Raw genomic sequence first — 12,014 nt, forward strand, 5'->3', positions numbered from 1 at the left:
ATATTATTCATTCGAAACTTGAGAGAATGAGGATTTAGAAAAAGTGGAAAAATTGAAATCCTTCTAGGAATTCCAGACATGTGCAGGAATTTGAACATAAGCAGATGCGGTCATTGTTTGGACAAGCAGCATTTACTCACACATATTCTGAGACTTTAAGGGCATCATCATGGATTAAAAAACAGCAGGGTTCCCATACCTTAGTTAACTTCAAATTCAAGGACCTTTCAAGGACTTTCCAGGTCCAATACCCTCAAATTCAAGAACTAAATGTGGGGACACATTTCAATTGAGAGCAAGGTTACATTGTGGTACCTTTTAAGATACATTGTTACTGTTCCCTTTCGAGGGAACTCACGCTGCGTCACTGCAGTGACACTTTGGGGACGCCCCAAGGGAAAGTGCGTCAGTATATATCAAATTCAACCAATGGTGAGGTTTAACGAAAAAGACAGGGTGACGCGGGAGCCAGGAAGTATATCGCTATCTGAAATATTGCCAAAGACGGATTTACAGGGACGCAGGAAGTATGGGAAGGGAGACGCAGCGTCTCGTTCCCTTCTCAGAGAACAACACATACGTAACCCGAGACATTTTCATATGTCAAACACAACTATGCAAAAAAGCATTTTGGTATGAAATCAACATTCGCATACAGAAGATATAAGCATTTAAAGTGAACAGTTTAGCACGTGTGCTTAAAAAGTCTAGATTTTGTATTATATCCTACACTACACAGGGAATAATATGGATTTATAATAAGAAAACTTCTTGCATAAAATAGATTCGAGTACTTTCAATGACCTGTATTTATATATGTACATTTTCAAAAACTTCCCAAGGCCTTGAATACCCCCCAGATTCTCAAACTTTCAAGGATTTTAAAAACTCGTGGGAACCCTGAAACAGGCACACAAACATTTAACGTTCATTTAAAGTTTAAATGTCATAGCTCAAAAGCTCATAAGAAAGAATAATATCAGTTGATAAAATGGAGAGCAAACCCAGACTTTGTTCTGCTTTCACACATTTGTCTCCTGAAAAACACATGCTTTGTACAGAAACAAACCTGGAAAATTACAAATTTTTAACTAAGCTTGAGAAATGTTTCAAGCTAAATTAAAATACATCCAAATGAGCTTATGATATGGGTGATAGTAGGGTGATAGTAGAGAAGTCACTGCTATGTTAATAAATCTGTACATTAATATCCAACAACGGATACCATGTCCATACAAATACTTATGGGTCATCAGACTTCACATAAACATTGGGCTGTGTATTCTTAGCTCACACTTCAGTAAACATTTGACTCTGAATGCCACTGTTACCTAACGTGTGTTTGTAGCCCCTGCTGTTCTGAGATTAGATTTACTATCAGGAGTCAGGATATGAATATAACATTTATCTTGATGAAATAAATAATACTTAATGTCATGAGATTTACTTTAGATAGTAAAACTGAGACAAACTGTCATCTAGTTTTCTGCTGTCACTGCGTAGTACATTTGAAAATAGTCCTTATATGTAACATTTAGGTACCAATATGTATATGCACTTTTTAGTTTTTTTCGATAGGTGACCACTGACCACCCCAGTGACAGCAATAGGGAGCATTTTTAACCATTTTCTCTGACAGTCCTTAATGCAGCTATAAGCGATTCTTTGGAGATAGTTAATCATCATTCAACTCAAGTGTTTGGTTGTTGACTACATGCCACGGGTCTTGCAACAAGAACCTTGTCTGTGGTCTGAAACACAGTAGCTGCTAATAGGTGACAAGATCACAAATTTATGTCAAGGTTATGATGGACTACTGGAAACTTCTCTGGTTCCTCTCGGGTATCTGAGATGGTGGTTATGATATTTCGGCAGACGTGGCTGCTTATGCTGCCAAGAACGTCCAAAGATATCCATGGTAATCCATATATTTCTAAGGGCCAATTCACATAGTCCACAGGTCAATGGGTTTAAGTGTGTTATAGGAATATTCCACTTTCAGGAAAATAATTCAATAATTTACTTACCCTATCTCATCCAAGATGTTTATGTCTTTATTTGTTTCGTCAAGAAGAAATGGAAAACATTCCAGTATTTTTCTCAATATAATACTTTATTAGACCTCAATAGTTTAAAATTGCAGTTTCAACGCAGCTTCAAAGGGCTCTAAACAATGCCAACAGAGGAATAAGGGTCTTATCTAGAAAAACAATTGTCATTTTTGCCCCCAAAAAATAAAATCACAACCAAAACTTCTCATCTTGCGTGTGCCTTACGTATTACGTAATCATGTTAAAAGGTCATGCATGCCATATGCGAAACTACACTCCAGTGTTTACAAGTGTGGAGAAAGAGGACCGTTACAAAATTGTTATATGTGAAATGATACTAATTAATGTCTTTGTGTCAGTTTATTATTTAACATGGCCTGCAAGGGTGCGTTTCACAAATGTACCGCATGACATTTTGACGTGATTATGTAATAATGACGTGACGTGATTATGGTCACCATGGCATGGCACAAGGCTAGTGCAAGACAAGAAGTTGTGGTTTAAAAGCACATTGTTATACTTTTTTTTGGGTGACAATGACAATCGTTTAGCTAGATAAGACCCTTATACCTTTGAAGCTGCATTGAAACTGCAATTTTAAACTGCATTGAAACTGTTAAGGTCCAATAAGGTCTATTGTATTGAGAAAAATCTAGATATGTTTCCTCAAAAAACTTAATTGCATCTTGACTAAAAAAAATAAAGATATAAACATGTTTGATGATATGGGGGTGAGTAAATTATCAGGATTTTTTTTTATGAAAGTGTAATATTCATTTAATAACATGCCAAATGGATCACAAGATCTCAATACAATCCAGAGGTCACCCAAGCCTAAATACGTGGCACAACCAACATGATTTATGCAGCTGTTTTTTTAACTGGAGGTCCTGACAAGCACATACTATAGGCATTTACTACAAGAGCAGCATCAATGAATATAAGCCGCCTCTGAATAGTGAATGCTTCTGTCATAATTTCAGGGTTTGAGGAAAAGAGAGAGATAATCTACGTGCTCCCCTCCAAAATGTAATCCTAATCTCTAAAACCTTTCCATTTTCTCATATTTGTCATAAATCTAAAAAAATATGATTAACTTTAACTGAACCTTACCAATTATGTTACAACAGTACTGCACATGCATTTGAGTGGCCAACAGTGACAAGGTACATGTTATTGATTGAAAAGCTTTTAATCCATGTTGGTGCAACAGAAATGGCACACTTCAGCCATAAATGTCAGTGTAACTTATATACAGATCTTTCCACTCCTCTTTAATGGCAAAGTCCCATCATGCTTTACTCTCTGGCATTATATCTTCTGTCAGACAGGAATATTTAAGGAAGCCAGAAGAATGATAGATGATATCTGTATTACGTAACAGGCAGGTCAAACTCACAAGCCAAATACCTCACTGGACGCTTCCTCTTTCTCCAGGCTGTTACAACCCTAAGATTTATGGATTGCCAAAAAAACACACAAATAATCTCAGGCGGTCATAAACAACTGATCATAGAGTTCAACTTGACAAGGTGGCAATGAAGTGTGGAAAATCTGCTGATTTTTACAATGCTGGTGTTTTTACCCAGCCTGAGAATCTTACTTGACGCTATTAAACTGATAAAACAGATTTAATTCATGTCTGTGACATCATTCATTGGTCAGAAAACAGAGACGAATTACAAGAGTAAAGACGATATGAAACATGAAACTCGATGAAATAAAAAATTAATACAAATCGCTAAAATAAATAAATACAAAATAAGCCTATACGATTCATTTTACCCACTTTGAATTTATATAGTAAATAAAGTAAAGCAAACTTTATAAACTAGATGTTTATAAAAGTAAAGTTATAAACTAGATGTGTGCTTTGCTTTCTTAATCTTTTTTCTTGTTTATATAAAATACTATGAAGTATTTACTCGAGAATTTACGGCTTATATTCCACAACTTCCATACGCCTCACGTGAAAAAGAAAGAACTCCGTAAGATCGCTCTGCATCTGTGCCCGGTTGCATGAAAGTCCTTAAGCTAAGAAATCCCTTAAATATAAGGTTAAGGGTACCCTTAATAAAAAATGGGTTGCAAGAAAAACCCTTAAGTGAACCTTAAGGCTGTCAATAAGTATTTACCCTTGAATGCTAAAGTATTACCTTAAGTTCTGCTATGCGTTGCTACAAAATCCTTAAGTCCCATTTTCCCTTAAAAACTTAAGGGACTAAAACAGGTCCCTTAACGTCACACGCGATGGCTGATTTTATGGTTTTTTTTAAGAAAATGAAGCACAAACGCGCATTTCTAACAATCGAAATAATCCCTAGAGAAAAGTGATGCGCATTTATCAGAAGAATGGCGGTTTGATCGTCAGTCAAAATAAAGTGTTTCCAGTTTGAATTACTTTGAGTATTTATGCATGTGGCACTTTACAGTCTGTTATTTGCGATGTTTCATTGTACACAAATTCGCCGTCTGTTGAGCTGCGTGCGTTGATTTGTTTACGCTGTGAGATTTTGTAACCGTAGCAACTGCTTCTCCGCTGCCGTGTTTTGGCAGAGACTATCGTAAAATACTTAGTATCAACACTTAGGTAAGGGTGACAGTTAAGACCTTTGTTGCAACGCTCTTAAATAAATCCCTTACCTCAGGGATTTTTTCTCCCTCAGGGAAACCCTCACTTAAGGAGTTTCATGCAACCGGGCACTGATCTCTATCAAAAGTCCTTCACAAAAATGGAATTATCTCAGCTTTTTGCTCAAAATTTTTATTTTTTATTTGAGAGGTGATAAAAAGAGAACTAATGAAGGTAGGATGAACAGGTTTTTTTTGAAAGCAGAGGGCCTGTTTGATAAATAGTTTGTTTATTTATTTAAAAAAAGAACATTTTCTGGCAGGCATTAAACTTTTGTGAAAATCATGAAAAATGCTGGCGCTGGTTGGCAACTTAAAAAAAAAAATGCTGGCGGGGAAAGAATTAAAGGAAAACACCACTGATTTTCATTTTTTTACTATATTTTACTCAACTTAAATAAATTAATACATACCTATCTTTTTTCAATGCGGCACTTAATCTTTGTACAGCGCTTCGTGATTGTGTTAGCATTTAGCCTAGCCCCATTCATCCCTATGGCTCCAAACAAAAGTTTTCTTTTGTGTCACCACATACTTACTCGTGTAACTACTCATGTAACCGTCTTTAAATAGGGAAAACATGGAAGTGTTTGGTGGCTTCTAAATTCATCCCTGTTTGGATCATAAGGAATGAATGGGGCTAGGCTAAATGCTAACACATTCATGAGGCGCTGTGCAAAGATTAAAAGTGCACACATTGAAAAAAGATTAATTTGTCTAAGTTGAGCTAAGAACATAAAATATTGAAAAACGGTAGTGGGAATATAAAACATCCTTAAATCAAAAAAACTTTATGTGAGTAGTAAAATTTAAGGACTTGTTGTCAGAGAATATATCCAAAATTAAATCTTAAACTCACAAAATTTTGAAAGAGCAAAACAAGAAATTTCATTCGCTGCAGATTTAAGAAAAATATATAAAAAATCTCTACTCTCCAACAATGCACACATTTTTACTTCTAAGACAAAATTGTATCGTTTTATGGATGTTTTTTTAAGATATAAACATGACAAAAAAGTGTTTTATGTGTGTTTTGTTGTTTCTATTCCCTTATACGGTTCTGAGTTTGTAAGTGATAGTAAGTTATTTGTGCTCGAGGGCCTGATGTGACCCTTTTCTCTTTTATGGAAAAGTGTCTACACCCCGAGGAATTGGAGGCTGTCTTCTGGCTGTGTGGAATGTCTCATTAAACCAGAATCTTGCTCATAAAGCTCCTAGATTTGGCAGATCCAACACGCCTAGATGTTCCCTATTATACGATTTGACTGGAGCCCCTGGCAGTGCACAAGCACAGGATTATCAAAGACTTCTGCATATCATTTAAAGGCAGACAAATGCATCTTTAGAGAAAACTGAATGATTCATTTTTATTAACTGTATGCCATGGGAATAAGAACTTGGAAGTGTTTGAAGACATCATTTTGCTCAGCAGGTTGTAAAAACTACTGGCAGGACCATAAGGGTTTATTATTTTCCACAAGTCATAGAAGGATTTACTATTTCAATATCTCTTTACTGTGATGAGGGGCGGTGGGTATATAAAAGATGTCAAACTAATTTTCACCTGACACAAAAGCAAGAGCAAAGATTTTATTGTGACAATGTTCCTGTGGATTAAATAGTGCAGAGCAGCCAACGCAACCTCACGGCAATTCATGGGTTCATACGAATTAGCCACCTCGTAAACTACTCTTGTAAAATCAGACTACCATCGATCTTGCACACAATCGAACCGCAGAATATTTATATAGTAATACAGAAGTGACATGGCATAAGTCATAGCAAGTTTTGTGGAAGAAGAAAAGTCAAAATATTACTAAATGTAACTAGATCTCTTGAAGTCATCTGTTTAGCATTGCTTTTTTCTTGCCAATCACAATGGACCACAACACAAAAGAAGGCGGCTTTTGTTTTGACAGCCGGGTCAATGCCGTTTTGGTTGTGCTAGTGAGTGCTTGATTAATGTGCTAGTGATTCATCTTTCCTCTATTTTATGCTCCCCTGTTCTCCAGTCTTGCATAAACATAATTTGCTAACATCTGCATACAGCAATCTGATTGGCTGACACCTGCGTTAGCTCTTTAAAAGTAGAGAAATGTTTAACTTCTGCTGTGAGTATAACGGAGCAGACGGATCCACAATTCAGTTCAGCAACGCTCATTTCATTTACATTCAAAGTAAATGAGAAGCATTAATACTGTCACCCTGTGTGCATATTCTGTAAAAAATGAGTTTGGACGAGCATCACCACCTGCATGGCCCACAGCAGACATAAATCTACTATGACAAATGACTGTTGTTCATTTATAAATTATTTTCAATAGTACTATCTATCCAGAGGAAAGGAACCGTGACTCACAGTTTCAATAAAGAGAGGATGTGCGCAACATTTTTACCCTGCAATTTAATGCTGCCATTGTAGTTAATGGAGAGAAAGTTAACTTGGGAATTGAGCGTAAAGCTTTGACTCATTATGGGCAAAAATCTGCACTATTACAGTCCACCGAAATCTCTTTCCGTTTTAGGAAACATTTTCTTAAAAAATGGTTCTTTGTCAAGCTCCATAAACAACTTTAACATCCACAGAGGCTTTCTGTTGAACAAAAGGTTCAAGGTAGTTGAAAAGGATTAACAGACTATAAAACATAAGAAATGTTTTTTCTATCTATGGCATCACAATGAAGAACCATTTATAGCACCTTTATTTTTAAGAGTGTTAGATGGATCATTGTCTCAGCAAAGCTGCCGGTAGACCATGAGCTCAGTATCTTTACACACACCACTTTCATAATCACTTTTTCCACAATTTTAATATCTGCATGCTACAGCTTAACCCTGAGCATAGGGTCACATGACAGAGTAACAGGATTCAATGTCAATGGCAAATGTTAAAGGGGACATTTCACAAGACTTTTTTAAGATGTCAAATAAATCTTTGGTGTCTCCAGAGTACATATGTAAAGTTTTAGCTCAAAATACCATGTAGATAATTTATTATAGCATGATAAAATTGGCACTTTGTAGGTGTGAGCAGAAATGTGCCGTTTTGGATGTGTCCTTTAAAATGCAAATGAGCTGATCTCTGCACTAAATGGCAGTGTTGTGGTTGGATGTTGCAGATCAAGGGGCGATATTATCTGCTTCTGACATCACGGGGGGAGCCTAATTTCAATTTTTCACATGCTTGCAGAGAATGGTTTACCAAAACTAAGTTACTAGGTAGATTTTTTTCCACGTTTTCTAGGTTGATAGAAGCACTGGGGACCCAAAGCACTTAAACATGCAAAAAGTCAGATTTTCATGATATGTTCCCTTTAACTATTTCACGAAGGGACTAATTTGTTACTTTATACAATCTCACTTGTACAATTTTGTACGATCTGCTTTCGTTGGGTGACGTTGGGTTTGGGGTGGTGTTTCATTACTGCTTTTTTATTTATCAGTCCTTCCAGAAAAACGCTACGTTTTTTTGTGATTGTTGTGGGCAAAAATCCTTGATTTTGCGGCATGATTTCTTAAAAAAATGTGACGAAATATGCAGGATATTTATGCAATTTTATGCTTTGACTTTGCGGGACCTTGCAAAAACTGCGTGAACTTGCAAAAACTGTTTGCGGCTTTTGCAGCTTTTCATTGATGTTCACGTCGCGTAATTACGTCACTTCCTAATGTTACCATGACAACAGGGGACATGGCTGCGCTTGTGTGAAGTAAACGCAAAAACTTTTTTACTTTCTGATAAGATATATAAGACTTTTTGCTAAAAAAATAAGAAGATTATGAAATCCTGCAAGCCCTGCATATTTTGCGAGCAGAAATCCGCAATTTATGCGGCGAAAGTGCGGTGTATTTAAAAAATGCGACCCCCACCTAAATATGCAGACATTGGCTGATTATGCATTGAATCATGCAATCGCATAATCACGTTTTTCTGGAGGAACTGATTTATGTACATTTTGTACTTTCACATTGCACAAATTCACCCAAATTATCCACGTTGTAAGATATGAAGATTACAAATTTACGATTTATCGTCTGAACTGTTTAAACTCTTTTCTTTTAAAGACTTTTCTGTAAGGGTGGGGGCCGCAAGATGGTGCCAGGGGGGCCCCAGTTTTATGATATTTTATAAAATACATTAGTTTTTCATAAATTCTGTGTAATTAAACCTAAAATAAAAAAATAAGGCTACTAACCAACAGCACTACTTTGTATACTTAAATATGTTTTGTATAATTAAAATTTTATGTTTTAGAACAAAATTGTCATTAATTTTCTTTGGGGGGCCGCCAAGGAATGCACCGTATACAAGGGGGAACGCACGCTGAAAAAGATTGAGAACCACTGATCTAGAGAGCGCTCTTGTGCAGAAACTCAATATGGGCCGTAGAAGAAGAAGCATTAAACACGCATCTCAGAATATGGCTTAAGCTTAAGGATATACTTATATCGCTGTTCATCAAACCTTTTCAAGTTTTTTTTACGATAATAAAGAATATGTATAATGATTATGTGTAACGAGTGTTGCTTTTTCAAATGCATGTTACAGTAAAAACGACTCAAACTAACAGTAATTTCAGATCGATAAGGACTCAAAAACCGTAGTACATGAATAGCTGTGCATAATATCGGCTGTGCGATTCAGAATAGTTATCATGGCAAGGTATTATTGGTGTATATTGCCATTTATCGTCGCATCCCTATAAATCAGAGCACATTTAACTACAAAGGGGTTATTTGGGAGAAGGACTTAAGGCCATTTTATCAAGTGGAAAAGCATTTTAGGAATTAATATTCCATCTAGGATTATAAGAATAATAACACTGGTTAAACATTAGACTAGATGCATCACATCCTGTAATTTGGGAGGATAGACCTTAGTCAGTTTAACTTTGGTAACATCCACCATTAAAGTGAAATTATGCAGTAATTATCTTTATGAGTCTTTATGAAAAGAACTTCCCAAGGATAGTGCATTAATACATTCATTACCCGTTATCGTCTTATTAAAAAGAAGTGTTGAACCACAAACTGTCCCGTAGACAATTCTGCTCTACCTAATGAGGGCTTGTTCATTAAAACTGTAAGCAGTTTAAGAGCCCTAGTAGGTTTTTAAATTTAGCATTCAGCCATACAGTGAATCTCTGTTCAATGAGGGGTAATATCTACTTTGTTAACATCAACTTGAACCTATTACAATCAACAGGTGCAGACCTGTACAAGTTGACGTTGATCAAATTATTCATTTCTACCTTGTACCTATTCATTGTAATGACACAAGAAACTCAGACAGCAATGACGCTTGTGGACCATGAGGTCATAGGATTAAAAATAAGAAAATCCATCATTTTTATGCTTAAAGACATCAGATGTTGTCATTTCAATAGACACATAAACTTGAAAGTACACAGAGTTACTTTCTGTAACAAAAGTTATGACAAAAGCTTTGGAAACAAAGAAAAGTGACTTGACTGGAACATAATCTTGCAGACAAAAAAGCAGAAAATAACAAAGCTTGCATTTCAAGCGAGCCTTAAATATGCACTATACAGGAACTAAGGTGTAATGATATCGTTGGTCACCTTCCAACACAAACAGATCTACATGTGATAAAGTCTTACATCATTTGTGTGTTTATAAATATCCCACATTCACCTGTTAGTGTAACTAGTCCTGCTGACTCCTCACTGACACATGATATCTAGCAAATGTTCCCAATAGAGGACACTGGAAATTATCACATTTTTTTTAAACAGGAAGAAAAACCTAAACAACACTAAATAGTGTAGTGGCCAAATGCTAAAGGCCCATAAAACTTTTTCAGTCTTGTTTAGCCAAGTAATAAACTTATACCTAAGGGAGTGGTTTCTGTTTAATTTAAACATATCAGTGCCTTTGTTTTGTCTTAAGATGCACACATGCAGTGTTTTTTGTAAGGTATGTTTGTAAAAAATGACCTGATATAAATAAGGGCTGGTCCTTGATTAACCTAAACCCTGTCTGGGAAACCAACCTAGAAAACATAAAGGCAACACATGCAGCTTTCTGACTTGTGATAAGGTATTTTACAATGCACAATATTCTGGTGAACAGCAGGTAATCATTTTTGATTTATGTGTCATTTAGGGCCAGGTTACCTGATAAAATGTTATGTCACAATCATGGACCGGCTCAGAGAAAATTAACACCATTAACAGGGCAACAGTCTCTGTGAACTCTTGTATGGAAAAACACCGGAGAATGTAAACAGACCTTGTGATAAGAATATCTGTCTGCTTAGTAATAACAAGTAGTAACTTCATTTGCTATGAGCACAACACAGAATATCCATGAAAGATCTGATGCCACTAACCAAGCAAACTTTGGCAAAATGTTTTTCCACAAAAACTCCTCGTTTGTTGGTTTTGAGTTCAAACAGGCGGTCAGTTAATAAACAAAAAATTGTTTGTTTGTCTTTTGAAACTTTATTCCTTACTGAGTCCATCCGAAACACTTCCAATCATTTTCCTTTTCCAACTTGCCATCCAAAAACTGTGTCTGTATAAGGGCCGATTCACACCGGCTGCGTGGCGAAAAGCGTCACAGCTGCTTGGCGTGTCCGTTTTTATTTAGGCTCCCATGTTGACCGTGCACACCGCCTGCATAACACGCACGTCTCACCTGACGCTTTCAAGACGCTTGCGTGTGGCGTGAAAAATAGGCGACAGTCCTATTCCTAGCATGCACGCGACGCCTATTTTTCACACCACACGCGTCTTGAAAGCGTCAGGTCAGTTTATCAATAGGAAACATACATAGGCTAGCAGCAGCAGCAGCGCCGCGTCAGAAATGCTTCTGGCAAGCCATGGCATAGAAAATGCCACACAGCTGCCATGCGAAAGACACGCAACAGACACGCCACGCAGCCAGTGTGAATCGGCCCTAAAGCACAACAGGCATAACACTTCAAGCGTCACCAAAGACACTGCATATAACAAGATTGAGCACTTCTATTAATATGAATACGGGACAATGCAACACTCAATATGGGTGCTCTGGCGACTGAAGTCCCGCCTTTCCGTTAAAATAACCAATCAGGAATCAATAAAGACGGACGATTCTCTGGGGAGGGGCTATGTACAGACTCGAGTGAGAGGCTTGCCAAACTGTGCACATGCCCAGCAGCTGATTCAGAGGTGTTTTTAATGCAATTTCAGCTTTAGTAGCTTAAAGTTATAATACAGTTGATGTCAGGTTTAATTGCTAGAAAGAAATATGTTGTTTAATTGCGATTTTCAATTAGATAGGACTTTAGTCTTGCATGAGGTGTTCCAAACATGGCCGCCTAGTGGT

The 12,014-nt window shown here is 36.7% G+C and overlaps 1 protein-coding gene across 2 annotated transcripts in view; it reads right to left on the reverse strand.

Moving 5' to 3' along the window:
• The window catches only part of wnk4b (WNK lysine deficient protein kinase 4b), a 73,130-nt gene that overhangs the window by 52,616 nt on the left and 8,500 nt on the right, over positions 1–12,014 (reverse strand). The gene's annotated exons all lie outside the window — the stretch shown is intronic.

The sequence above is a fragment of the Paramisgurnus dabryanus genome, chromosome 3 (genome assembly GCF_030506205.2).
Source record: "Paramisgurnus dabryanus chromosome 3, PD_genome_1.1, whole genome shotgun sequence".
Lineage (NCBI taxonomy): Eukaryota > Metazoa > Chordata > Actinopteri > Cypriniformes > Cobitidae > Paramisgurnus > Paramisgurnus dabryanus.